General features: G+C 45.7%; 1 protein-coding gene across 3 annotated transcripts in view; it reads left to right on the top strand.

Moving 5' to 3' along the window:
- LOC106017775 (uncharacterized) overlaps positions 1–27,705 on the top strand; it is a 116,379-nt gene that overhangs the window by 32,638 nt on the left and 56,036 nt on the right. For all 3 annotated transcript variants that reach the window (XR_011810457.1, XR_003498509.3, XR_011810458.1), the window contains 2 exons: positions 932–1,016; positions 18,461–18,534. The gene's annotated coding sequence lies outside the window, so the exon portion shown is untranslated. The remainder of the gene's footprint in view (positions 1–931; positions 1,017–18,460; positions 18,535–27,705) is intronic.

The raw sequence follows: 27,705 nt of genomic DNA, 5'->3' as shown, positions 1-27,705 counted from the left end.
CTCCTCTGCATGGCAAGCACGGGGTGCAGACTTCCAGTTTTCATCAGACATCTCCGAGCCAAAATACACTGAGCTGGTGTCAGCATAGATGGTTGCCTCACATTTAACATTGCAGCAGAACATGTAATTATATTCGTTTGAAGTTCTATGAACAAGGCAGTGTTAACAGATGTTTCGTCTTAAGTGCTGCTAGGACATGAGAATGGATGAAGAATATTGGGGGAAGGAGCAGCCTTGGGACAGTTGCGATGGAGGTAGCATTTGGCTGACATAGTTTATGTCATTCAAGTCGGATTTCAGTAAAAGGTTTCCAATTCTGTTAAATGGGTCCAGCAACCAACAGTAAGGCTGAATCCATGTAAGGGGAAATCTCTTGAGATTAGTGTTGCAGTGGAAAGTAGATCATGAAGATATTTCAGATCAGGAGTATGGTAAATTTATGATTCCAGAAGGGAAGGACTGAAGAGAGTAGTTGTCTTCTGAATCTGTTCATAGCCCACAGCGAGGAGAGACAGGCTTTTTCTAAAGTTATGGCAGACGTTTGTTTTCCATGTGTCCCTCATGGTAAGGCTAAGGTTTCTAAAAGAAAGAAATGAGAAAAAAAAATGTGAATAATTTTTTCTGTGACCCTAAAAGCTAAGCTGGGAAATGACATTTTTTGAGAGAGAATGGCTTTATATGAAGTAAATTGTCAAACAGGACTGCTCACTTAGGTGCAATTTACCTCGTGTTAAGGTCTTGGGTGGGATTTCTAAAAGAAAACAGCACATTTTTATTCCGTATATGTATGTTTGTACTTCTATATGGAATTCTCTCTATATATATGTATTTCAAGCATACATAAATATATATTCATAGGTGTGCATTTAGTCTTTAGAGTTGCGATGAGAAGGGCCATTTTTCTGGAACATTTTTCTTGCTGTTGTTTCAGAGGCTGTCTGTCATGATGTAGTCGAAGATAAGGATGAAGAGGAGAGTTGTTCCTCCAGCAAGGTGCACAAAGAGTGCTGCTAGAGGTGAGTTTACCAGCTGTGAAGATAGCACAAAAAAAAAAGCACTTATGGAAGGGAAAGACTTAGACGTTTTTGTAGAGGCAATGCCAGCCCAGAGTTTTTTTTTTTTCCTAGGGTTATGGTTAGGGATTTAGAATGAAAGCAGATGAGATCATTGTCTACAGATCCTGTTGTCACCAAATAAAATCAAATAGATTTCTGTTGGTCTAGATACAGATATTGCTATTGCGAATACATTTTTCACTGTAATTAGAAATAAGTTTTTTAAAATAATGTGATGCGTGGAGCAGTTTTCATCTATGCATGGTACGATTTAGAGAAAGAGCAATCCTTGTAGGATTAAATGCATTTATATTATTTTTTATGGGGGCACTCCTTACCTGGATGTGTTTTTTGCCAGGGATTTAGAAGGAAGGCAATGAGGTGTGAAGTTTCCTACTGATTATTTTATGGCCCATGGAATTAGGGAGAAAAATGGTGTTTGGTAGGAGCAAGCAGCCTCAGATTAGTTTTGATGCAGGGACTGCATAACTGAGTATGGTTTTCTTGGGGATTGCAGTGGAGTGCAGCTTTCTGAGAGAAAGGTGATCTTCCGTGACTTCTGCTGTGCCCAGGGTTTTGTAGGAGCTCTGCTGACACAGGGTAGGGGTTTCCAAAGGGGAGGAGAGTATTTTTCTTCTGACACTGTTGGAATTGGATCAAGAGGACTTCTAGGAGCAAATGGTGAATTGCCCTGGTGCTTAGAGAGAGGAGAGAAAGGGACAGATACAGGAATGGTTTCATCATTCTGCTGGGGCAAAACTGTTGTGATTTTGGTTTGCTTGGCTTGCATTAGCTTTCTGGTCTTAGAAAAGGACCTCTTAGCTGTAGCAAGTGCTTGAAAATTCTTTTATGGTCTATATAGATTCATAGACAGGGAGCACATCTGTAGGAGTGCATGGCTTTGTATTCATATTGGTGTAGGCACTGTTTAGTTTAGGTTTGCTTTCATTAAGTTTCACACACATCAGCTTAGGATTTCAGAAAGGAATCATCATGCAATTTTCCTCTTACATTTTTCTGTACTCTGGTTGTTAGAATGCAGAACAATGCTTTGTAGGGTTGAATAGATATTCTTTCTTTATTATGTGTACTATCCGTGCAGGTTTATTTTGGTCAAACTTCAGGATAGATGTCAGGTTTCAGAAAGAATCAATTAGGAGAATGGTTCTCCACTGATGCTGTTTGACCCACAGCAGGTACCAGTTCTGAACGAGGTGATGTTTTTTGCAAACTGTAGTTACTTAAGTTTTGTTTTCCTCAGGATTTAGGTTACATGCATTAACCTGTAACACTATGAAAAGCAAATATTAAAGGAAGATGGTTGGAATGAAAAATTGTATTGGAAGAAACGAATAGTTTTGATTCAGCTCCGTGAGCGATACTTCTTATGCCAAGTTTATGATTGACGTTGGAGTTTCAGAAAGGGAGCAGGGAAAACTTCATTTTCTTAGAGTTGAGCGTTCCACCCAGTTCAGATAAGGACCACTGTTCACAGGGTAAATGGCATTTACTTCATTTGAAGTAAATATCAGCCAGCCAGGTTTAAAAGTATCATAGGATTTAGGTCCTAGAAACAATAAAAAAACCTCTGTTTTCCTGCTGCTTCTTGTATGGGATAGGCTGTTTGGTAGAAAGCTTCTCCCGGTGCATTCTGTTGAATATGTGCTTGAGGATTTGGGGTTGTTTTGTAGCAGAACAGGACTAAGGGAGCACCTGTATTTTTTGTAAGTCCCACTATTGCACTGCAGTTTGTGGCACCCCCATCTGACTGAAGCAGATCACCTTTGAGGGAAAAGGCAAGAGGAGGAAAACCAGGCTGGTATGTTTCCAAGGAAAGCCATAGTGCTTGAGACTTTCAGGCATCTCTGAAGGCTGGGCAACCAAGGCACATAAAGAACCAGGAGCACTGGGCCAGGGAATGACCCCTTCTCCCCAGAAAGCCAAGTCCTACTACTCTAAGTGAGACCCAGGGGTCAGACTCAGTGTGTTTGCCCTGTGTCTTTCTTAAAGCTGTCTGGAGGAAGCATTGAGGTGGGGGTTGCCCTGCTATCGTGGAGTCCTAAAGTGACAGAAAAGCAGGTGAGCTCTGTGTGGCCCTGCAAGCTCAGTGGCATGATGAAGGCTGGTAGGAGCATGCAGCATCCAGAAACATTGTGTGCAGAGAGGAGGTTATGAAGAGTCACTAAGAAGTTGCTCTATAAGCTAAAGGCAAAGCCCAGAGAATAGAAAGGTGAAAATACGATAGCAATGTGGCATGGTTGCACCCAGGGGCTGATTCCAGGACATTTACTAGATTGTAATTGGCTCTAGGATTATTAATGGGGTAGTGTGGCTTAGTAACTCCTAACACACTTGAGCAGGGACTGTGTGAGACCCTGCAGACTGTCTTGCCATCACAGCTATGCTTAAAGGCTTAAAGGCAGTAAAGCTTCCACATCGGCAGCAGATTTCTAAAAGTCCATCAATGAACAAAGCCAGTGAAGCAGCTGAGTTCACCCCTGTCCTAATCCCCGTGATTACAGCAGAGTAGCACCGAGATGTGCTGGAGTGAAATGAGATCATTAAAAAAATAGCAGTAACTGAGCAGCAGCAGATGTGTCAGCCCAGGGAGGTAGCAAGAGCTACAGCAAGGAAGGGCAGGGTGGTTTGGGGACAAAGCCTGTGATATCCAGAGCTCTCACAAATGCTGGTCATTTTTAATGGAAGCTGCTGGAGCTCAGCAGCAGTAGAGCTTGTCATTTCAAAAATAAATGTTGTAAAGGTAACGTTATGCCCTGTTTCAAAAGGAAATGACAACAGTTTCCCCTTTGGAAGACTTCCCAGAGCCGAGCCGACGATTCAGTTTTGCATGAATTAAAGCATATACAGATTCATTCAGAGGGGCAGTGAAGGTGAGAAATAAATGCTTCAGAGACAGAATAAAGCAAAGACAGATGTGGTGTGTATGAGGTTGGCAGCCCTGCACAATGCAGCAGTGTAGGCACGTGGCCTGCCCAGAAATATAGAGACTGAGTCAGAAAGCTATCAGAGCAGTCCTCGTCATCCCTTGGAGGTCAGAGAGGCTCTTAAGGATGGAGCTAAGCAGTGGACTCGCCTGCCAGCTACATCCTGCTATACCACAACAGCTGGCAGGAGGCAAATAGCATTGCAAAATTATCTCTGAAGGGGAACCATCTGAGCAAGGAGTTTAGAGACAAAGTGTCGGACATACAGGCCAGGTCTGAAAAAGAGCCCTCAGCCTCCTTTCACATTGTACTGGGTGAGATTCCTGTTAGAAGTAGCCCTATGGTGGATCTGCTAGGTATTGCAAAAAATGCTGAATCCATCTGCAGCCTTTATTGCAACAAAGTTCTCTTAATCTTTTTTTTATGCGTTTTATGGGAATTTGCAAGGACTCTTCCAAAAAGCACATGAGCAAGGCAGATAAATCTGTCTGTGGTTTTGTGTAGTGTATGCAGTTGGTTTTCTGTAGAGGTTTCTAGTTGGATGTTATTTTGGGTAATATTGATTGGTGTTATTTTGCTTTTGAGCCTGGCCAGGGTTTTGTAAAATCATACCTGTGTGAATTGAAGTCCCTTCTTTAAGGCTGAGAAGGGCAGGAACAATGATGGAAGAAAAGAGCTTTATGATTTTATTTTTTCCACAGATCTGGAAAGCACCTTGTGCTTTTCTAAGTGGAATGTTCTTATAAGAGCAGTGCTTTGGGGACAAAAGACAAGCCTGGAGGGCAGCGACCCAGCAGCAGCCCCGCTTGCTGCTCCAGGGGCTGGTGAACTCCACAGGGAGCCTTCCCTGAGCAGAGCTGTTCACTGTCCCCAGTACAGGGCACTCGGGGACACTTCACCTCTCCCTGTTCCCCACACTGCACTTTCTTAGTCTTTTTGCACCATTTCCTTCTTCAGGGCACACACAGATGAGGCTCTGTTTTATTAGCGGCGCCACATCCTGCTTCAGCATGTACCATCTGACCACATCTTTGTGGAGGGGTAAATATATTTTATTTCTGGATGGAGAACTCTTTTAGTTGCTTCTTGAATTACTAGAAGGTACTGCTTACCAGTAACAAAATGCATTAGTCGTATGTACAGCCAGTTCTGCTTCAGAGATTTCTCATTTGGCTATGATCATTTGGGTAAGTGATCTGTGATATGTACCTGAAGAGTCCTAGAAAATCTTTTACTGGCAAATAAGACGTAGCTCTGACCTTCAGCAATTGGGAAAAATAGGGAAATGGAACTTAACAAATCTATACATGTTTTTACAGTGGCTCTCTTTTTATTAACTCAGTGAAGCCATTTTCAAAATCACATTTCAGAGCTTTTAAATGACCATAGTCTCTGGACATGTCATTATTTTTTGGCTTTTCAATACATATGTACTGTATTTTCTCCACAATATACATTTTTCGGTCCCTTTTTCCTCTTGTTGGGAGAAATTTTGATTTATTCAATGAAAGCTAATTAATTTAGGAAAAAAAACATGTCATCCACAAGGGAAGAACAGAAAGCAGGAGTATTTGGGCAGTGCATGTTTAATAGAAATCGTTCTTTGTGTAGTCGATTACATTGAGGTTAAAGGGAATAGAATTTGGACATCAATTTGATCACTGAGTGAGGATAAGGTTTCCTGAATCTTTCTACACACCAGCAGCTGTATGGACATTGAAATGCTGCTGGTCTTCTGATGCCAGTCTGGGTGTCAGGGTATGGTCACAAACGCACTACACTGTATTTGTGAGTTTGGTGCCCACAACGTGTTTCATGCAGGATTTCAGCAAATGTCTTGAGAAGGAAAGAGTGAAGAAACCATGACATGCAAAACTCCTGGCATGATGAGCGCCCCATGCTTGGTCTGGGGTAAGAGATCTGCCACTCTTGTGTTCATTGCAGCCACACAAGCCCCTTTGTGTGGTCCTGCCTCTTGCAGGTTGAGTGCTGCTCTGAGGTTGGTTATTCTTTGCGTGTTTGTGCCTTCTAGTGGTTTGGGGTGGAAATAAGGCAGGCAGGGAGGTGCTGGGAAGGGGGTTTGACTGCAACCAGTTGGCTGCACTGTGCAGAGGGGTTGGGAAGTGCTGCAGAGCTGCAGTGCTTTGGAGTTTGAATTCACCTCCTTGGGCTGGGAATGGCTGTAGCACTCACAAGACTTTGGTTCTGAGTATTAAAATAAATATTCTGTTCTATACCGTTCTCTTCCTGGGGGCCAGACAGACGTTTATCCCCCATGAGGACTTGTTTCCCCTTGCTCTGCTGTGCTGATACAGTGAGTTGTGAGGCTGTGCTATGAACCAGACCACCAAAACCTTCTGGGTGAAAAGACAACCTCCTTGCCTGCACCTCCTTTTGTAGCACATGTTGTTCCCATAGACATGGTGGGTGTAGACAGATAGCAGCCTTTTGAAGGCAGTGAGGCGTTATTGCTCTGAAATACTGATAATACACAATACAACAAGAATCGTACTGGTTAGCATGTATGTATGTATTCTAACACACATATATAGTTTATACGTCTATTCCTAGATTTGCATCAAGCTTGGGGCTCACACAATAGCCAAAAGATGGTTAGTCCAAGATCTCCTTGGACTGTAGGGCCTTGGAAGCAGCCAGCACCAACACAACTCATCTACCCTGGGAAATGACCGTCTCGTTTGCACGCAGTAAAGCTGCAGTTCCTGTAAAACTTGAGCACAGACCCTGTTTGTTTGCTTTATCAGTGTAAGTGGGGTTGGCACTGGAGTCAGTACTACCTGCCTGCTTTGGAGGTGTGCATATTTCCACTGGGGGACTTTGGGAGGAAGATATGAAAAAGGGGCATGGAGGTCATGAAAAAGGGTCATGAGGTCTTGAAAAATCCTCTTTCCTTAGCAACCTGGATGTTAGATCCTGAGGCTTACCCAGGCTCGACGGTGCTAAGTGGGTCTCTGAGTGCTCCGGGCACAGCCTGCCGCCTGCCCCAGCACAGTGCTGTGCCTGCCCCACTGCTGGCAGCCCGCCTCGTGAGGAGAGACATCCAGCTTCAAAGAGCCTGTGGTGGGAGAAGAGGGTGATGTTTAGTTGGATAAATCCCCACTCTGTCCCCTCATGAAGGCAGCCTGCACAGCAGGCTGATAGGCAGCCGGAGGCAGGGAGAGGAAATATTCTTGTGCCCCTCCTGTGGCAGAGCCCCCATCGTCAGAAGCCACCCTATTTCCCCAGACCCTGCATCTGAGCGATTCAGGTGCCTTTGCTGTTGCAGGAAATGCTGGGAAGGTATATTTGTCTTTCATTTTGTGTGTGGGTTTTTTTTTCTTATTTTAAGTATTAGTGTTTGTTCTGCTTTTCCTTTTTGAGGGGGGAAATTCTGTCTCGCGGAGAGATGAAACTTGACATGCTGCAATAAACAGCCGGTGGGCTAGCTATAAATTTAGACAATTTTGAAAACTTGTCATACCGCTTGTATTCTGAAGTTGTGCTATCTATCGCGCTGGGTTAACAGAGAGCTGAAATAAGGGCTAGCTGCACACTGGGTGATCACAGGAAAAATACCACAGTGACAGTGGGCACCACAACATTTTCTAATGCAGTGTTTTGTGTCTTATTTTAAGGTGACCTCAAAACCAAGCCTGTGTGAGGGAATGTGTAGGTTTAACGCAAAGTGTGACTGAAATGGATGGATGTTTAAGAAGCTCCTTAGCCCTGCCAGGTGGCCCCTTACTGCCCAGCAGTTATATGGGCAACCTCATCTTCTTCATCTTTGTCACTGCTCTTGAATCCATCGAGTTTTGGTCCACAGTATAATAGCAGCCTAAGGGGACTGTCTCTGGAAAGTATTTCATTTTATTCTCTGAATCCAGGTGGGCTTTTTTTTTCAGCGTGACCTCTGGAGCATAGTACAAAGATTGAGGTAAGTTTTCTCATCTAAAAGACCAATATAAGGTCTTTGTTTGTGGCCAGAACAGTTCTTTCTATTCCTACCTCCTTCGCTGTCTGCTGGAAATGCCCCCATGCTGCACCATTGTTAAAGCAGCTTTTTGCCAGTACTTGCTGATGGGAACCACACCAATTACCACCTGAGTACCTGGGATTGTTCAGGGAATCTCCTGGCTAGGTCAGTAACTGCAGTGGAGCTGGGCAGGGAGGGGGAACACTTTGAATTCTTGGTGAACTTTATTGTTTTGGATGATCCGAAAAGGCCAATCCCCCTCATCTCTTTGTCAGGTCATATTTTTAATTCCATCTGTTTTTATTGTGATTTATTTTGGAAGACATACAGAGGCATTTTGGAAAAGATGAGGAGGGATTCAGCAAGCCAGTATGGTTCTGTTCCTCTGGTTTTCTTGCAGGCCTGCTCATTTTGAGGGGAAAAAGTAGAAAAAGGTCATTTTCCAGGAAAGATTTACCCTGCAAGACCTGAGACATTTTAGAGAAGGGGTCAGTGTGTTGTAGAAGTGTTTGCATTTTGTGTACAGGCTTGGCAAAAGTAGAGTGAATTATTTTAGGCCCCAAGATGAGAATATATGTGTGAGAGCTGGTCCCAGAGTTCATGAGTAGTGGTGCTTAGGTTAAGGAGCTAATGTAGAGCTTCTTTCAGAACTGTATTTGCAGTATTTGTTACGACAGGATGTGGTACTGAAAGGTCTACAGGGTTTCTAAGGCTGCATGTATCTTTTTTTTTTTTTTTTTTTTTGTGCCGTATGTGAGACAAAGCTATTAAAACCCATTTCTATCACAGTCTGTTCCCAGCATCACAATGTGGAAATACTGCTGCAGCTAAATTCGATATCCGGTATTTTGGTGGTGTGAAGAGGGCTGTTTTACCTGCTTCTTCCTGACTCTGAAACAGCACCACGAGAGCCATACATTTCTCTGCCAAAGTCTAGTTTAGAACTGTGAGAAGAAAGAAATTATCCTTTTCTTTCCTTTACTGATATGCCTTTAAAGTGCCTTTCTCCAAATGGCTCGAGACAGTTTCCCTACAAACAATTAAAATATAAAGGAAACCAGCAAGTCTTGAAACACAAAGGCTAACTAAAATAAATCAAAACCCATCTGCCTATGCAAAATAGCCTTGACTAAAGCACGTACTTTCTTATGAAATGTAATTTACCAAATACTTAGATAAACAGCAGTAGTTTGCCTATTTTGCAGCATCAAAGGATTTCCTATGTTTCTTGATCTTACTTCAGCTAGTACCAACTCCTCTCATTAGTTTAAACCTGAAGGGGGTACTTCTCAGAATTGAGGAATACGCTTGAAATGGTTTGAAATAAATGCAGGAGATCACTTCACTTTTTAGCTCTGTGTATATAAGAGATACCCAGTAGTATATAAACCATCCTTCAGACGTGTCCAGCACCTGATGAATCTGGGTTGAACAGAGCGGCCTGGACACGCTAGGAGGGAAAGCATCATGTCGGTGGGAGCCTGGGCCTCCTCTGCTTTCAGTAAAGCTCGAATACTCATCTGCTTTCCAGGGGAGAGAGGAGAATGCACCGGGAAGATGAAAAATTTTGGTGTATATAGAGAATAATAATATTTTTCTTCTCCCTGGGCCTAGGCAGCTTGGGTAAAGGGGAGGAATTTGGACATTAGCGAGAGCCCAGCTGATGTTAACAATGGCTGCTCTCTTGACTTCCATCACAGCAGATAGTGCCAGCTGAGAACGGAGGCTGTGCTTGCAGCTCTTTGAATGATATAAACCGGCCATTTTCTCTCAGTGCTGCTCCCGTCATGAGAAACCATCTCCCAGAGAACAGCTGGGAAAAGCCACAAATGGGAAGGACAATGGGGTGACAGGAGGGGAGGCTGTTCTGTCACCAGTGCAGAGGAGCTGCTCTGTCATCAAGGGTGGCCATGCAGGGAATGGGATTTTTCCAAGCTGAGATGTGGTCAGCCCCTTCGTGCCACATGGGACAGGGAGGCACAGCTGAAGCCTTTCTCCACGTGGTTCTTGTGATATGGGTGAGCTGAGCTTTAGAAGTATAATAAGGGTAAGAAATAGATTCAGTTACTTGTGGCAGCCAGCAGCACAGGAAGCAGAGGGAGATCAGGCTCACAGGTTTGACTGTATTATCACTAAATACTGTGCCCTCAATTATGTATGTAGTGGAGAAGGGAAAGAAAGTCCATTTTTTTTTCCTCCTTAGTGTGAAGAGAGCCTTCATTAGCTGTGCCTTGACATGGTGATTTCAGCACCAGTGCTTGCATTAAGATTTCAGATTTTATTAGGGCATCAAGCAAAGACAGTAAGCCAAAGGATTTTTTTTTTTTTTAATTTAAAAATTAGATGCAAATGCCTTTATGGCAGTATCAAAATGTGTTGCAGTTACAGTATTTCCCAAGTGGATGGTAGAAGTTATTTACAAAAGCTTGTTTCAAAGGCTAAGGGCTCTGCACCTATTATCTTGTGAACTTCCTTAGATGACAACAATAAAAAAGGACAGACTCCTTTGTTCGGCAACAACCTGTGAATGGAATGAATTCAGGAGAGACACTTTGCTAAGGCAGCAAAGTCCTCAAATATTACAGGCAGTGTGCCAAGTTCAGTACAGCAATTGCATTCACAAAGGCTACTAAGAAACAAAGATAAATGATCACTTAGTGCACCAGAAGTGCTTATTTTCTCTTTCCCTTTCCCTCTCTTTCCCATGAAGTGTGAAGAAATGCTCTCACTTTAGCATTTCTGCTGGTTGTTTTAGTTTCCATATGGAAATCTACGGGTGTAAGGATATTCCTTCTGCTTTTCCTCCTGCTGTCAGTGAGGCTGTCAACTTGGAGAACATTGGGGTAGAAGTAGGAGTGGATCCTTTCTCTCTAATTAAAAAATAGTCTATAGGAAGGCTGCAGCTCTATAATGTGCTCCGTGTTGTGCTCCCGTGTATTTTGCAAGAAGATGCTGGTCATTAATTGGAAAACATTAAAAAACAGAAAGACCACTCACTGCTTGCCCCAGGCATTTCCTATGGTAAATCTTGTAAGTTCTAAAGATGTGTTTCTTTACAGTTTGAAATAGGTGTTTCAAGCTCCAGATCGTTGTTCTACCCTTTACCATTAGTTAAGAGAGTCCCTTAGTGCCTCATGTTTTCTTCCAATTAAGTGCTTCTTTCACATTCCTGGAACAGTTGTGAAGTTAAAGGGGAGAGCACTTCTGCCAAGGGATCCTCCCCTTCGGTTCTGGGTGAAGATGTGGCAATAGAGAGTCCCACTTGCCTGAAAATGCCTCTTGAATTGGTTCAGATGCCTGTCACATAACAGAAGAATCCCACTGGATTCTTTGGGTGAACAACCCTTCTCTTTTGTGGCGAAAGGAGTCCTGTTCTTAGTGGAAGGGTTAATAATTCATTCTTTGAACCTAATTTTGATTTTGCTTAAGCCCTTCTTCTGCTCAAGAAAAGATGTATTATTTTCCAGTACCTACCCTATCCTATCCCAGCCTCTGTATTCCAATATGGAATAGGTGAGATCTGTATTCATTTTGTGTGTGGTAGTCATAAAGGCAATGCATGGCTTTGGGACACGCTTCTCAAAGAGCACATTCCCAGATGAGCCCGTAAATTCTGTATCTTAAATCCTTTAGCATGTGGCAAATTTCCTCTCCTAGGCAGGTAGAAAGATGGGTCATAGGGTTTGAAAATGTAGACGGCAATTAATTAGGACTGGCAGAGAATTATTTGAATTTCTCACCTTTTGTTGGGTCGAGTTGGTGAGTTTTGGGTTTGACAATGAAAGATCATGAGGTGTCTCACCCACGTGTTTGGGCATTTGATGTTTCAGCCATCCTTGGGAAACACCATCAGAAATTGGTCTGTATGAGGACGTCTGGTTTGGAGATCACAAGAGAGCTGTTGCCAAGCTGGAGCAAGTCCAGTGGAGGACTGTGAAGGTGTTTGGAGGCTGGAGCACAGCTGGCAGGGAAGTTGGAGGGGTGGGTTTGTTCAGCCTGGAGGGAAGAAGGCTTTAGGGACAGGGTCAACTAGTTGCAGATTGCTGCTGCTGAGGGAGGGCGGTTACAGAGGTGGTGGTGCCAGACCCTTACTAGGCATGCACGGCGACAAGTGTCATGGTTCCGCTCAAGTGGGCAGCCGAGCTTTACCACAGCCCCTCTCTCGCTCCCCCTCCTCAAAGAGGAACGGGGAGAAAATATGATGAAAAGGGCTCAAAGGTTGAGATACGGACGAGAAGATCACGCAGTAATTATTGTAACGGGCAAAACAGACTTGGCATAGGGAGATAGTAAGATTTATTGCTTATTACTAACAAACTAGAGAAGTGAGAAACAAAGGAAAGAAACCAAAAGCACCTTCTCCCCCCCCCATCCACCTCCTCCCCCCGAGCGGCACGGGGGAATGGGGGTTATGGTCAGTCTACAGCACTTCTTCTCTGCTGCTCCTTCTCGGTCACTCTTGTCCCCTGTGCTGTGGGGTCCCTCCCATGGGATGCAGTCCTTGATGAACTGATCCGGCGTGGGCTTCCCACAGGCAACAGCTCTTCCAGAACTGCCCAAATATGGGTCCGTACCACGGGGTCCATCCCTCAGGAGAAAACTGCTCCAACCTGGCTCCCTCATGGGCAGCAGCTCCTGCCAGGTCACCTGCTCCTGCGTGGTCTCCTCTCCACGGGCTACAGGTCCGGCCTGGAATCTGCTCGGGCAGGGGTCTTCCACAGGTGGCAGCCTCCGTCGGTGCAGGTCCACCTCCTCCACCGCGGTCTCCTCCACGGGCTGCAGCGTGGAACCCTGCTCCACCGTGGTACTCCATGGGCTGCAGGGGGACAGCCTGCTGCACCATGGGCCTCACCACAGGCTGCAGGGGACTTCTGCTCCGGCACCTGGAGCACCTCTCCCTGTCCTTCCTCACTGACCTTGGCGCCTGCAAGGCCATTCCTCACTCCTCTCACTCTCCCAGCTGCTGTGTGGCGCAGTTTTTTTTCCATCTTAAATATGCTCTCACAGGGGCGCAAAACAACATCGCTTATTGGCTCAGATCTGGTCAGCAATGGGGCACTTAGCAAACATGGGGCAGCTTCTAGATCCTTCTCACAGAAACCACCCCTATGGCCCCCTGCTACCAAAACCTTGCCACGTAAACCCACTACAACAAGACAAGAGGCAGCAGGCACAGGTTGCAGCAAGAGCAATTCTCGTTGGGTCAGTGAGAAAGCTGCTCACAGCGGGAGTGGTTAGGCAAGGGAGCAGGTTGTTGTACCTATTGGTCCCAGTTCCCCTACCTGCTGCGACTTCCATCGCAGATTTTGAGTACTCGTCCAGAGGAGGTTCTGAGCAGTCGGGTTCTGGTCTGAAGTTAGCCCTGCTCCAAGCAGAGGTTTGACCGGAGACCTCCGGAGGGCCCTTCCAACCTGAGTTGCTCCGTGCTCACTTGGCTGCATGCAGTGAGTGCGCTGCACATTACCGTAATGCGTGCTTTAGACAATGGTTACAGCCCTTGAGCAAAGGCAAATACATGTAAGATCTTGAAGCAATATTATCATCACTCCTAATGAATTCACTGCCTGTGTAAATATTTATAAACACACAGCTTCCACAATGTAGTGTTGTAGTTTCCTAAAGATCTCTGGCTAGAAACAAAAGCCTTAAGAGCTCCCCTGTCCCTACTTAGCACGGCACTCTTGGCTTGATGGCGAAACCTGCCCGTTGAGTGCCCATCTGTATTCGTTTTGTCCCCCTGAAGTGCTAATCCTGTTTATCCTGTTGCCATAACCCCACTAAGTCTATTTATTTGCTGATTAGCACTAGGCTTGATTATTTCCTTTAAGTACTGACAAAACATGCTGAAAACAAGGTGTACACACGGCAAAATTTGGATAAACAGAATTATCAAGGAAATGCTAGAGGAAGTCCAGGACACAGCACCGAAGATGCTGAGGGAGGGAGAGAGAGATGTCTGTACACAGCTATTAGTCTTAGCTGGAAATCAAGGGGAGATTTAAGTGAATAATGTGGGAAAACTGGGAATTACATAGGTGCCTGAGATAAGGGACTGAGATTTTTCATCTCATGACAGCTGATCAAACTCCACTTACTTCAGTGGAACTGCACCGATATATTATAGCTGAGGATCTGCCCTTGTGGTTTGCAAAATCAGCTGCGAATATGTAATGGGGATGGCTTGTGTGCCTTCAGAAAACCTGAGACCTTTGAAATAAATCTTCAGCACACTTCATCTGCTGCTAGAGGAGGACCAGTTGCAGGAGAACGGAAGGACCTCATGCGGCGTCAGAAAAGACAGCTCATACCAGTGGTGCCCTGTGTCTTTAGAGTGACCTGGAGGACAAAGCAGCACGTAGCATTTTGTCCTGTGCTCATTCCTGTGTTGAGCTGATAACGTTTTCTGAGATACCACGGAGCTTTTAACAGGCAGATGCCCCACCTAGTTTTAAAGACATCAGGTGATTGTATCAAGTCCCTAGTCCAATTTTTTCAATGCTTAATTACTCTTCACTATTAAAGGAAGATAATGCTTAATGAGGCCTGAATTTATGTGGCATCATCCCCTGCCCACTGGACCTTTTTATGTCTTTGTGTGCTAGGTTACGGAATTGCTGGTGTCTGAAATGTTCCCCCTGGATAGTTGGTTAGAGACCAGCAAGATTTGGTTAAGATTTTAGGTTTCAGTTGTGGCTTTCTTACCAACGCTTATGTCTCCCAAGACAACAGGCTATACAGCTTTAAAGTTGTTTATGCAGCCTGTGTTTACCTGGCTGAATTCCACCCAAACCCTTGTTTCCATTGGCTTCAGCCACCTCTGGCCCTGCAGGTCGAATTAATGACAACCACAAACATGGCTGGAGACAGAATTTAAACTCGTGTCATCCAAAATAAACCCTAAACAAGGATGTCAGGGTCTACTCCAGACAGGATTGTCATAGCTTGTTTGGGGATTTCATTTGCCTGTTATCTCTAATTCAGCTACAAATAACAATTTCCTAAAATCAGTTCATGGGAACATACAGAGACGCTGTGCAGTAGTAATGAATTCACCTCATTAGTGCAATGAAAATAGCAGTTGTCTTAATGAATATGGAAACATATTTATTTAATGCAGACTTCTGGTGTCAGACTTCTGCACTTTTTGGAAGTGGATAATAGATGTGTTATCTGCCCAACTTATTCTCTCTTCCTTTTTTCACTCTTGTGGTTTCTTTGGTAAATGTATGGCATTAAATGATTGGAACAGCTTCAGTCTGTTACCCACAGAGCCAAGCTGAACCTTACAGCTGTTCTGTCTTGCTAACTCCCCACAAACCAGTCCGAGGGTATCAGTACCCGTCTCCTGCTACACTCGTGTTGTCTGCTAATGCAATTAACAAACGTCAAAGGATGGTCCCTGCATATGGTACCGCCTTTGGTGGCAGTACTCAAGCCTGTTCCTATTCAGATATTCATATTTACTGAGTTTTATGCCTGGCTTCACTCTCAGTGCCTCAAACTCATCTTTGGGGAGGCTCATCTTTCACATGAAAAAGCATAAAGTGCTTTTTCTCCATTTCCACAATTCGAAAATGGTCAGCTAGATTGAAATTTGGGCCCAAATTGGACACAAATATATCACCTGCAAAGACATCTCTTAGGAAGTACAGCTTCATGTTGGGCATGGAGGGGTCAGACAAATTTTAGATCATATCCAATTTAGATCATAACCAAGTATCTGGAAACAAAGGAGAAATGAGATGAGTGAGAGGCAGGGACAGGCAGGGAAAGAAGATTTGCTCCTGTCCTCTCTCAGGCAGCATGCTGCCTCTGAAGGTACTGAGTTACTAGAGTGCAAGCCAGGGTTGCAAGAGCTATATATATGTATATATATATGTGTGTGTGTGTATATGCAGGAGGATATTTTGCACCCTCGAGCTCACTGGACCTTCTGTGTGGCACTTTACTTGTAGACCAGCAGATAAATACCACCGTGTATTTTTAGCATCTTCTGCCATCGTGGATACGAGGCAAGAGAAGGCCCATTTGCTTTCTGCACAGCAGTAGTTCCCCCCGGTGAGGGTTAGGAGTAATTAAAATGGCTGCTCCACAATGAAAAACGCATGGTAATGCCTAATTACAAGAACTTCTGAACTAGAAGCCATAAGATGCCTGATGCTCCCCACCACCCTCTGACAAAGGTGTTACTGTGGGACAGGCTTTGCCGCCTTTCAGCTTCCATAGGGAAGTCTTATCCTAATTGCCCCGACGTGTGCAGCGGTGTTTTCCCTGTGGGAAGCTTCGTGCCTTCATTTCGTTGGCGGTCAGTGGGGACCTGCTGGGGCTGAGGAGGTGATAAGAGGGAACGTGAAAGGCCCACATCGTGCTGTCCTGCTGTCTGTCAGTCTGGGAGGCACTTGCTGGCCTCCTTGCCAGCCTCACGGATAAATGAGGCAGTGGTCTGGCTGCCCACAGTACCCAGCTTCCTCTACCTCTTAAAGAATGCAGCAGAGTGCGATAACTTCCAGTGCTAATTGCTGACACAACCTGAATTATGGAGTCATAAACAGAGAACTTTTAGTATTGCATGGGGGATTATTTACAGTGGAGAAGTGTGTGAATACTGAATTCTCTGAGTGATTTCTGGGTGGATTTCACATTTAACTTACGATAACCACCTTGATAAAAGCCCTGAGAGAATAATTCCATCTTGTAGCTTTTTCATGATTGCTATTGTACGGGTTATAGATCTTACACTTTTCATTTAGATATGCTAAATAGGTTTTTTCTTCCATTAATAATGAGAAAATTTCCCCTTTTTGTATGCTTTTCAGAATTAAAATTAGTATTAACATTATTTGGCTATCAGGTTGTGAAGGGAATTTCAATGATATGAGCAAGAAAGTTAATTTCATTTTTAAAAGGATATTACTGGGTGAAGAGCCACGCGAAGGAGAATTTATGGGATCAGTCTTCTCTCCAACAGATTCACGAGTGGTCTACAATTCTTTTCTTTTTGTAGAAGATGAGTTTTGGACAACCCCAGCAAGCTCAATATTTAAATTTAAGCTGCTGAAAGAAGCGCATTTTTGTAGGCTGTTAGAGACCTCAGATGGATGGTGAAGGAAGGGCCAAGCCATGCCCTGCCTCAGTTTCTCCTGAACCACAGCACAAATGAGTGCAGCAGCTTTCAAGTGGTCCCTGCTGGATCACAGCAGCTCTTTCTGGAGCTTCCCAAACTGACTGGGCAGCTGTTTTTGTGTTTCATGGCTGCTTTGTATCGCTGTTCCCACTGCCCTCAATGGGTATCTGGCTTCCTGTGATGTGCCTGGCAACTGTTTTCAATGGTTTTTTAAACAGCAGTTAGCAAATATGGCACATTATGGCTCTCTGGCATTAAACAACGAACTCCTTTCCCTGGTCTTTGTTCCTTGGGTTCTCCTTTCAGCTCCCACCCACAGAGCAAAATGTGGGCTCTCCCTGGGGAGCCCAGGGGGGACTGGTTCCTGAGTCAGTAGTTACCGTGTTAGTCCAGTGCCAGAGCCTCTTCTGTCCATTCTCAGCCCTGCTCTGAAAGGCCTTGTCCCATCCATCACAGTAGAAAACAGGCATTTTGCCATACCTGAAGGCTGTTAATGCATCCTGCCCTTGTTTTCCCCCTTTAGGGTAAGATGTTCAAATTCTAGCAGTCCTTTCCTCTGAAGGAAAGGAAAAAGGAAAAAAAAATATCTTTTTTTTTTTTTTTTTTTCCTGTATTTTTTCCTGGACCTCTTAATCTTGTTCGGCGCTCCCAGGTGGCATCCTATTTGCTAGAAATGCAGAGCCCAAATCTGGTGCTTCAGCCAGTGCTTTCACCCTGCTGGCGAGAGCAGAAGGATTGCTTCATGTACCTCACAGGCAAAACAAACCCTCATTCCTGTTAAAGAGCATTCTGGTGTTTGGGACTAGAGCTCTCATTTGTTAAATCATTTTCAATTCCAGGTCTGTTCTCCAAAGGATGTGTTGCTCTTCCTTGATTGGCATCATCTGCAGACTTAATAAGCACACTCTGTTTTATCATCCAGATCATTAGTGGAAGTGTTGAATAGTCTTAGACCCAGGGCAGCTCCCCGTGGAGCACAGGTCCATCCCGCTGTTTCGTCAGTGAAACAGTGGTAACAGCTTTCCATGTACTGCTTCCCAACCACTTTTGCATTCTTCAGCAGTGTGAAACTCCCTAGCTTCCTTAATTCAGCTATGAGAATGCTTTAAAAAACAGTGTCTAAAGTTAGGATATATGACATCTGCTGCTGTTCTTCTATCTACAAAACCTATCACCCTCTCACAGGAAGAAATTACATTGTTTTGACACAATTTGTTCTTTAGAAACCCATGGTGGCTGCTACCCAAGTCTTTCTTTCTCCTAGGTACATACAGTGCAATGTGTTCAACTATTTATTCTAGTTTGGTTTTTCATTTTCTTTTCCCAGGATTTCATGTTACTTCTATGTCATTTTTCCTTTCAGAGAAGGAGCCAAAATCAAGGATTTGGAGGAATGGATGCTGAGAACGCCTGTCCCACACGTCAGTGCTGTTTGAGGTAGGAAAAGGGATGGTTTTGAGCAAGGGCCTGAGGTAGAAGCTCTCTGTATGAGTTTGCCACATTTCATGGGTGACAAATCTGAGTGACCTAAGGCTCTTTGCAGAAGGTTCGCAGATAGCCTCCCCTGCTCACACAATTCTCGCTAGCGTTTTCCTTTTTTTTTTTTCGCACTCAAACTGTGAGTCAAGGACTACCAGCACAAGAACTCAAAACTGACCCTGATTTTTAAGTGTGATTTAGTTTCAGGTATAAACTTCACAGGCAGTTACAAAATGAATGCTATCTGTTACAGAAAATGGTGCTGTTTTCTCTCTTTTCCTCAATTCCCTCCCCTGTAAACGAGGTCAGGAATGTTATGAAGCTAACATCATTAATGGTTGCAAAGTGTTTTGAGATCCCTGAATGGAAGGGCTTATATAAGCGGGAAAGTCTTATTAGGATAATTATAATTGCTAACCGTAGTGGCACAATATAGATCACTTAATGAATTATTTGGCTTTTCCTTTCTTTCTCTCTCTCCCCCTCGGCTCCCCAGAGCAACATAAACAGACCGATTTTAATTGGCAACCTTCATTTCTAGCAAATGGATTTTTCACTGAAGTTCAAACGCAGCAGCAGCATTTAGAAAATGCAAGTTGGTTTCAGATCAATTGGAATTTGCAGGGCCACAATGAAGAGGAAAATTTCCACACCCTTTCAACTAGAGAAGCACACACTGAACTTGCCTTTTGAATTATGAGCACTTCTCTCTCCATTACCTTGCGGTGTGTTCACTGCAAGAGCTGTCTGTGCTCAGCTGTTGACAGATGCTTGTGGCTAATATGATGAAGGTGAATTGATGGCTTAGGCTGGTGACTAACATGATATAGCTAATGGTCTCTGTGGAGGAAAAGAAATCCCCTTTATAGCTTGATCTCCCACTGCTGTGATTTACTCCCTCAGCTTCACCAGCATTTCGCTTGTGTTGGTTTGAATGTGTGGTCTTCTAGAATTGACCTAGAAGTGGAATGAGGAAACCAGCCGCTGCTGTTTTGTCAGGACTTACACAACTATTGGTAATTAGCTACCTTCCTTCCTGTAAGACAAAAGGCTCAGCTGCAGTAATCGCTCATGTTCATCCCTATGACCTAGAAGTGCCAACTTAAAGCTTTGTAAAAATGGCTTAAGAAAGCCATTAAGTTTTAGGAAATTAAGATTCCCCTTGTAGGTATTGCTGCCTTGCAATCAGTAATATAGGTGCTTAAATCAGTAAGGGTTTACTTGTTGTTGAGCCCTGAAAATTGTTTGTAATGTGCAGTGTGGACCCATTTGGAAATGTGAAGTGCTTTGACTGCTGTAGAGATCGCCTTTCTTTACTTTCTTACTTCTCATGGGTTCATTAGAAGTGGTTTCAGTGTTTGTTGGCCCATCCATTGAAGCACAATGCATTCAACTTGTACAATTGCCATAACAAGTAATTCAGTACTTCATTATTGCTACTATGATACAATATCTAGCTGGAACTTATAGCTACAGATTTGTCCCTTTCAGCTAAATGGCTTTCAAATTTGCAAGGAGTGAAATCTCCACTCTATAAAACAAATAATGTGGCACAAGAGGTTGTTCCCTAGCTTTTCAAATTCACCTTTATTCCTCCTGTCAGCATGGGGGGAATCACAGCTCTTGCAGCATGAACCAGGGGCTCCTGGGCTGGGCAGTGAATCCTGGTGTTGAGAAAGTGCCTTTGCTCAGCTGTGAAACCATGAGGAATGGGTTACTTTGATTGTCACCACCTGTCCGGGCTTAACACTCAAGGAGCTGTGAAAGAACTCAGCACCCATGAGCAGCCTGAGGGACTGTGTGGCCCTGCTCTGCCTGCGTTTAACCAACAAGCTGAGAAACCCCCATGGAATGCCTTAAGGTGAGGTGACGTGCAAATGAGCTCATTTATGGCAACGTCAAAGGGTGGTTGGTGATGACAATTTTGTATGTCCTGAGTGGTGTGGCATAGCCCTGTAGGAGGCTGGGGGAGGAGGCAAGTCCCAGTCTGTGTTTGCTGTGGTATCAGTGTTTCGTTTTGCACAGCGCTGGCCACCTTTCTGCCCTGCACAAAGTGAAGCCACGGCTACTAGTTAGTTCAGCTTGCAAGAACAGATTGAGTTGTTCATGCACTTTTCTTTAGGATGTTGTGTTTGCCACTGGATAAATCCCAGTGGGCTGGGTCATGCTTTTAGAACACGGGAGATGTCAGATGGCTTAATGCTGAATTGTGTCTCAGGGTCCTCCTGAAGCAGCAAAATGCGCTGGGTTTTGCCTGGTCCCCTTCCCACCCCAAGCACATGCTCGGCAGAGAGGACGATTTACGCTGTAGAGCTGCTGTCAGGTTTTTCCTAAGACAAGTTAAAAATTTAAATCTCGCTGTCTTCCTTCTTAAAGATAAAGCTGATGTTTACAGCCCCTGGAAGCCCTTAGATAAATGTACTCTGCCCGTGTTGCCTGCCCTGAATCCAAAATGCTACAGCACGAATCACATCCCACACAAGCCTGTTAGCTATAGTCTTGCTACAGCAGAGCCCTCTTGCATGTCTAATTAGCTTTGTATCTCACTTGTATGTGTGTGTGTGTCAAAAAATGTCCTGACATGGAAGTTCCAGAATATCACTGGGTCTCTGGGTGATCCTGCCTCATCTCTGCTCTCTGTTCAGCCTCCTTCCCACCCTGTGCATGCTATTCCCTGTAATGTTCCTGTTGGGCTGTGGTATTGTCCGGACCCCTTGGCAGGGTTTAGCCGAACATCTCAAGAACAGCTGTGGGGACGTTTGCTTCATGTACCTGTGCCTGCAGTGAGCTGTTGGCTGGGGAGATGCGTAGTGCCACTGTGCTGCTCTGCTTCGTGCGCCCTGGCTGTGGCTCAGTGCTGCCCAGCAGCCCCATCTCCCTCCAGCCCTCCTCAGCTACCCAGAGGGACGCGCATCTGCAAGGCAGCCCTCAGTGGGGACTTTGGGTACCTCGAGATACCCTTGCTCTGATCAGCTATGCCAAAGAATGGGAGGAAAAACAAGACTGGAAACTCTTTATGTCTCAGAGGGGTGCACAACATGGCTTCACCTTCACTAGGCCAGGTGGCAGCAACCAGCCCAGGACCCTCCTCACTCACTCGGGAGTTTCAGTCATCGCTCCATCTGCAGGAGCGTCCAGCCAGCTCCATCGCCGCACTCCCAGGGTCACGCAGACACACGCCGTGGTGGAGCACAGCAAACTGGGCAAGGGCTGGAGCCCCCACCTTATACCCTGAGGGTGTTATCCCCAGTGTTATCCGTGAGACCCGTTAGTGTCTGGCTGGATAGCTTGAGAGAACATAGCCTGTGTGTTTCTGGCTGCCTCTTGTGACTGAGATCATGGAGGGATAGCGAAATAAGGAACTGAAGTTAAGTGGTTAAGTTGCACCACAAAACAGCAGAATCCACTTTCTGTTGCATTCAGAATAACCACAGCATCCGTTTTTGGATGGGGTCAGGTCTCCATCCTCATAATACAACTGTGAGCATTCTTTTTGGCGAGCTGAGCACGTCTCTCCCCGTATACCCCATGTGCTAGTTTCTTCCCAAGAACGTGGAAGTGGATTTGGGTGGTTCCCACTGCTGCTAGTCAGCCTGTTTCCAGGTAGGTTGAGAGTGTCAAGGTGGGGTGCAGAGCTATATAAGCAGCACTGCCTGGCATGGGGAACGCTTCTTTGTGTGAGAGGTTGCCAGTCACGGTGACAGCTCTCAGGTTTTCTCAGCAAAAGGTTATTTTTAAAGCCTTTCCCTCCAGTGGGAACAGAAGGTTTTAAAATTGAAGATACATTGCAGTTTTTAGAAGCAGAGGAAGAAAGGGCTTTGAATGGCCAGTGGTGGCATTGTGCACTGCAACCAGTGCCGCCAGTCTCTGCGCTGAGCTTGTTTTCCATTAACTGCTTCATCCTCCCGATGGCTCAGCGGCACGGGGACCCGTGTGGCAGAGCAGATTGCTGTGGTTACGGTCTCAGTGCCAGTCGTGGGGGCTCCAAGCACTGTGAACGAGAAGGCTTTTAATCAATTTGGGGACATGCTGCCTTCTCTTAGCATGGAATATTCCTGAACCCTTAAAATACTTAATTATTTTTTTTACATTGGTTCTTTCACTGAGAACTCTGGTGGCTTTGAAAGGAAGGTTTGGCTTCTGCTGTTCTGCAGAGGTGATGTGCTCATAACATCCTTTTTCACCTCCTTGCCCAGCTTTTAGGGCTTTCAGGAGGAAATCGGACCAGGACTGTGCATCAGAGGTGGGCAGTGGGTGGCAGATCCGGGTGGTCCTTCTGCTGCTGGCCACAGACTGCCCGGAGTAGCTGCAGGAAGAGAACTGACATCATTTACTGGTTCAGTGGGGACCTGGCAAGCCCCAAAAAGGGAAGGAGAATTTTTTGAAATTTCAGGTCTTTCTGATATTCCCCTTTTTATTGATTACTGTTAAAGAAATAGGAAAAGCCTAGCCAATTCATTTGGGTTGCAAACACAAGTTGTTCATTGTTTTGCTTTCCTTTCAGAAAGAGCATTTCTTTATTTAAATATTGACCTCCCGATTTACAAGGAGAAGAGGTTTAGAAAAAAAGATCAATAATTTGAAATTGAGATGAAGGATTTTGCATTGGACTGAATGGAGCATTTTACCCAAAATGACATTTTGAGGTGTATTTTTTTTCCTGTGGTTGGCTGAAAGATCATTCTTGTTTGGGCTGGAGTTAATTGTTTTGTTTCAGCATTACAGACTGCTGCATAATTCCAGAGAGACGCAAGCAGGGGAGACTCCGATAATTGTTTATTAGCTATGGACACTGAAGCTAAGGGAATTAATTCTTAGACAGGGATTTTTTTTCAGCTATTTTCCCATGCTTTATGCGTTTTGGCTAATCTCTGTTTCTTGCTCCCTTGCACTAACCTTCCCTCTTTAAGTACCTGCTGTAATACTGCCTATGGTTTAATTGTGAACCATGCAGCAGTTTTTGTTTTCTCTGTGCTTATTTTTTTAGTGCAAACTGGTGAAACTCAGGTATCTCCAAGGAGAGGGAGGCAGGGATCAGGAATGGGTAGCAAGTGCTGCTGGCTCATCTGTGGCATTCCTGAAGTCGTAGCAAACTGGACACAAGTGAAAGTAAAGGGAAATTAAAGGGAAATTATGAATGTTAGATGCATTGCCATGGCACTTGGGGCCAAAATTCAGTTCAGGGCAGTGTTATGCCCAGCAGGAGTGCAAGAATTAGTCCCTGTTGTGGACACCTCGTACTCTAGATAGGTGCTTTGGGATGAATATGTAAAGGGAGTGTATTAGGTGGAGCTGCAGTACTGGGATCTGGAGGCGCTTGCTGGGAGTTCGGGGGTCATCAGCAGTGCGATGCCAGCCGCAGGGCCCAGGGTGTGTGTGTCTGTGCTGCCAGGAGGGACGAGATGCTGGGAAGGCGCTGCGGGAGATCCCCACTGTCCTCACCAGTTGCAAGCAGAAAGCCAGAAGGCAGCGTGCCATTTCGTACAGTCAGCCTGCTGTTATCCTGATCTAGCATGACAAATTGGTGTTCCCAGAGTGGCAGCAGAGTAATCAGACTGTGACAAATGGTTTACTTAGAGCAATTTGTTTTCATTTTACTGAAAATTTCCGCAGTCTTAACAAAAGGTTCCCCCCACCCTCCCCACTCCCACCTCCTCCCTTCTTCCTTTAATGGCATTTGCATGATGTTGAGAGGGGGCTTTGGATCTGACCTGCAAGAGGGGAGCGTGGCAGCTGGCAGGTCATGATTCTGGGGACCCCAAACTTTCCGGGGCTGGAAGCAGTTGCTGGAGGCATCATGCTGGCAGGGACAAAGCTCCCTGTCCCTTTGCTGCAGGGCTGTACGTGCACTTTCGTCTGCCTGTCTCTCATGGGACCTCAGCTGCCTCTCACCTTCATCGGGTTGCTTCCTGGTAAATGAAGGAGGTGTGTGAGCGTGGGTCCTGAGGGTCCGAAAAAGGTGTCTGCCAGTCTGGCACCTTTCACAAGCTCGAAAAACCAGGCACGGCACCATAGCAGTGATGTAGCTGGGAAAGGGGAGCTGTGTCTACCTGAAATGTGGCAAGCTGAATCTGCCCCATCCCCATTCATGGCACGGCTGGATCTGTCTGCTTTAATGCTCATCCAGAAGCTGGGAGGGGAAAATGGCTACAATAAAAACAGTGCCCCAAAAGTCATGCTTAATTGGAGGAATTAGGGAATGTGTGGGTCCCTGTCTTGCTGGTGCCTCCAGCTGGCCCTGGTCCTGGGCACGTCTCTGCCTTTTCTGCCCAGTCTTATGTGGAATTTTTCAGTGTCACGGTGCCACTGCAAGGTTAAAACTCGGCTGGATCCACCTGCAAGCCCTTCTGGCAGAGCTGAGCAGCGGGTAACCTGCACTGCCCATGTAGCAGGGCTCCACCCTGTCCTGCTGCAGGCAAGTGATTGCCTCCAGCCTGACCCAAGAACAGGCTAAACTCAGGCTCCTTGCCTTCTGCCTGCTCCAGTGGCTGTAATTTATAACTACCTGCTGATTCCTGGCGCAGCTCTTGCAGTTCCAGCAGCCGGTGCTTTCTGTAGGCTGCAGGGAAGGGAGGCGTGCTGGGGCCAGGGACTCTGTGCTGTGGGGAAAGCGGCCGGGAGGACAGGGCAGGGTCAGGCCGGTGGCAGGGGACTGTACGGCCGTGGGGATCTTAGGACATGGGGCATTGATACGACTGAGTGCCCACCCAGTCCTGTTCCCTGCGATCACGCACCAGGATGAGCTTGGAGGCAGTTAGACCTCTGCCATCCAGCTCTTCTCGGGTTCTGGCTTCTTTCCTGCCTGGTCCTTTCCCAAAATGTGTCACTGCCCAGGGCAGGGTACTTGTGTCTCTGCAGATGTGATGTGTTGCTGCATACCTTTGAAGCAACACCTAAACTCCCAAAATTAATGATTTGGGGCATGCTGGGGTGCAAACCTTGCTTCTAGACAAGTGGTGGGCGTGGAGCACTGTGAAGTGTTGGAGCCATGGATTTCTTCCCTCACGCTGCCTGTAGTTGCTGCTTTTTTTGTGCAAGCTAATGGGATGAAATGCTCAGGCCACTCATATGAATGGTTGGCCATGATGGTCTGTCGTGCTTTCTTTTGGCTCCGATGGCTGCCCGTAGCCTCAAGGGCTTGACTGGGCAACGTGCTGCATTAGGTGCTGGTCCCACGGCAGGAGCCTGGCAGTGCAACGGCTTTCCTTGAATGCAATTCCCATTCTGTTGGCAGCTTGTTCTTTGCTGAAACCCTTGGAAATAGTGCAGCGGTGTGTGACTGACTGTTGCCCACTGGAACGTGTCCCCAGCCTTGGGTGGAACGAGCTTTCTGGTATTTGCTCATTCCACGAAATGACTGAAGTAAGACCATTATCGCAGCACGGATTTCGTCATGTATTAGCAAACATAATAAAGCGATGGAAAATTACTTGCGCTAATCGGACATCCATAAATAGGCTCAAATAGTATGTTTGACTCTCAATTGGAGTGAATAATTTATCAGCTGATTAAATCTGATCATTTTGCACAACCTGCCAGTAGTTTTCCAGTGCATGTTTTTACTGTCCATATATCTCCATTAGATTGACAGATTTGGGTGGTTCGGAATGGTAATAGTCAGGGAAATGCCGTGTGTAAGTAAATAAGGCTGGATTTACAGCACCGGGGCACCGTGCTCTGGTAGCTTAAGCCAATGTGGGGCGATGGTACACATTTAAATAATAGTGGCTCTGCATCTCATGTATGATCTCTTAAGACCTAGAGAGAAAGAAGGAAAAAAAAGAAAAGAAAAAAAAAAACAGGCACAGAATGTAACCTCCCAGATGCTGTAGGTCGGGCAGGAAAGCTGCCTGGAGCTCCTGTGGTATTTGCTGGGTATGAGAAGAGCAATGGGGTGTAGTGGCAAGCAGAGCAGCTCTCAGCGCTCAGTGTTTGAGTCCCACCTTGCTGGTGGCAATATGTCCTGGTGGTGAACATCCTTCAGATGCTGTCTGTCTGCCTCTGTGCTCCTTTGTCCCCCTCTTCTCTCACTCCACCTGCTCCCATCCACGCTTGCACACTATCTGCACCCGCATGGGGATTTTCTGAATGTCGTGGTGTTTGCTTTCTTGCCTTGATGTTAAACTCTAGTTCTCTTTCGCTGTTTGAATATAAAACGTTTCCCTTGATGACACAGCAAAGCCTGTATTTAGGCACAGAATCCCACATGGATGCAAAATTTCCAAGGAGATAGGATTAAAAAGAAATGACATCTGCGAACAGAATGAATATTGGATGGCTGCGGAGTCCTTAGACAAAGTCTTCTGAAAAGTACGGCTTTACTGGAGGCCAAATCCGAGTACCTGTGCCCTAGTTTGCTCTGCGTGGCCACCCCATCCCTCACCAGGCAGCCCTGAAGCTGATGCACAGCTTTAGAGGCTGGTGCAGGATCTTGGGGCACTGGTCCTGCTCTGGTGCCCTCCAGAGCTGGCATCATGCCCTTGTGTGGACTGGTGCTGGGGAGCAGCATGGGGGCAGCGAGGGGAGGTGGAGGCCCCTCTCCTCAAACCCGTGCAGCTTGCATTTGGTCTGTGAGATCGCAGGGCAGTCAGTCGAAAAGGGTGATGTCGATGCTTAATTGGTCTTTACTCGTACAGAAGTGCAAATACAAGTGCTCTCCAGATCTGTCTGGGACCTGTCATGACCCAAGGAACACCGGTTGCAGTGCTTGGTGTGATTGTCCCAGTTCCGAGCTCCTTTGAGAACCCTATCAATGAAACTCCCACTGTCTTCCCTTGGAGGAACGGGAGAAACTCAGCATCAGACAGTTTGCAGGGTCGCGTAGCAGTAATTTAAGGGAATTAAAAGGAAAAGCACCAATGGGATGAACCAGTCAGCCAGGGAGCATTTGTACTGAAGGGCCAGCTGCATGGGAAGCAGGGCTAATAACTGTTGTCTTTCCCCTTCACATTTGTAGCTGAAATTTCCCTGCTAGCCCCAAAGGCCATCAATTCAGTTTATGACTAAGAAAGGAGAACTGGGAGAAAAAAAGCAAATTTTCAGCAGCAGATCAGTACTTTGCTTAGGGACTTTCCTGCAGGCAGATAGAAGTGCGGGTGTAGACTTAAGTCTAGAAGTCACTGGGTATCA

The sequence above is a fragment of the Anas platyrhynchos genome, chromosome 7 (genome assembly GCF_047663525.1).
Source record: "Anas platyrhynchos isolate ZD024472 breed Pekin duck chromosome 7, IASCAAS_PekinDuck_T2T, whole genome shotgun sequence".
Classification (NCBI taxonomy): Eukaryota; Metazoa; Chordata; class Aves; order Anseriformes; family Anatidae; genus Anas; species Anas platyrhynchos.
Note: the sequence above shows the minus strand (reverse complement) of the source record. Positions and strands in the feature narration are given on the sequence as shown.